Source organism: Selaginella moellendorffii, unplaced genomic scaffold (genome assembly GCF_000143415.4).
Source record: "Selaginella moellendorffii unplaced genomic scaffold, v1.0 SELMOscaffold_78, whole genome shotgun sequence".
NCBI classification, from domain to species: Eukaryota; Viridiplantae; Streptophyta; class Lycopodiopsida; order Selaginellales; family Selaginellaceae; genus Selaginella; species Selaginella moellendorffii.
The window spans coordinates 201,112-201,919 of record NW_003314339.1 but is presented as its reverse complement, the minus strand read 5'-3'; positions in this window follow the sequence as shown (position 1 = coordinate 201,919).

The following is an 808-nucleotide window of genomic DNA, read 5'->3' as shown; positions in this document are numbered from 1 at the left end:
CTGTATCCTTGGTCTCTACACTAGAGGACGACTCCCCTTCCTTTTCATAGTCTGGGACTTCGGGGCAACATTTCGGAACACCGTGACCTTACGCGAGCTTCGTGGGTACTCTCCTCGCCTCCCGCCTTTGGGTGCTCTAGCCATGGGCTTAGAGCGAGGTTCCGTTGAGCCATGCCAGGTATCCAAGTAGGTAGTGCCACCCACACTTGGACTGGGAGCATCGGCCAATTGATCTCCCGGGGGAACTAGAGCCGGTTCTTGAACACTTCACCAAGTTACCCCACTTGTCAGTCCGTGTTCACTCTAGTCTTGGACTTCCCAGTGGGCAGCTCATCACCCAACACTGGGTACAGCCTTCCTGGGCCAAACTGGCCTTTCCTGGCCAAACTGGCTCCACTGCAGTCCTCCCCCTTACTATACTTTTGGAGCTCACCAAACCGGAGACGAATGCTTTGGGCTTTCACCCTCTCAGACTCAAACTCGGACTCGAACTTGGACTCAGACTCAGACTCGGACTCGGGCTTGGGCTTGGTCTCGGCCTCGGCCTTGGTTTCGGTCTCGGTCCCGGTCTTGGTCTCGATCTCGGTCTCGGTCTCGGTCTCGGTCTCGGTCTCGGTCTCGGTCCCGGTCTCGGTCTTGACCTCGGACTCCATCTCAGATCCTTCCCGGACTCCATCTCGGATTCCATCTTGGGTCCATCTCAGACTCCATCTCGGACTCCGTCTCGGTCCATCTCGGACTCCATCTTGGGTCCATCTCGGACTCCATCTCGGACTCCGTCTCGGTCCATCTCGGACACCATCTCAGT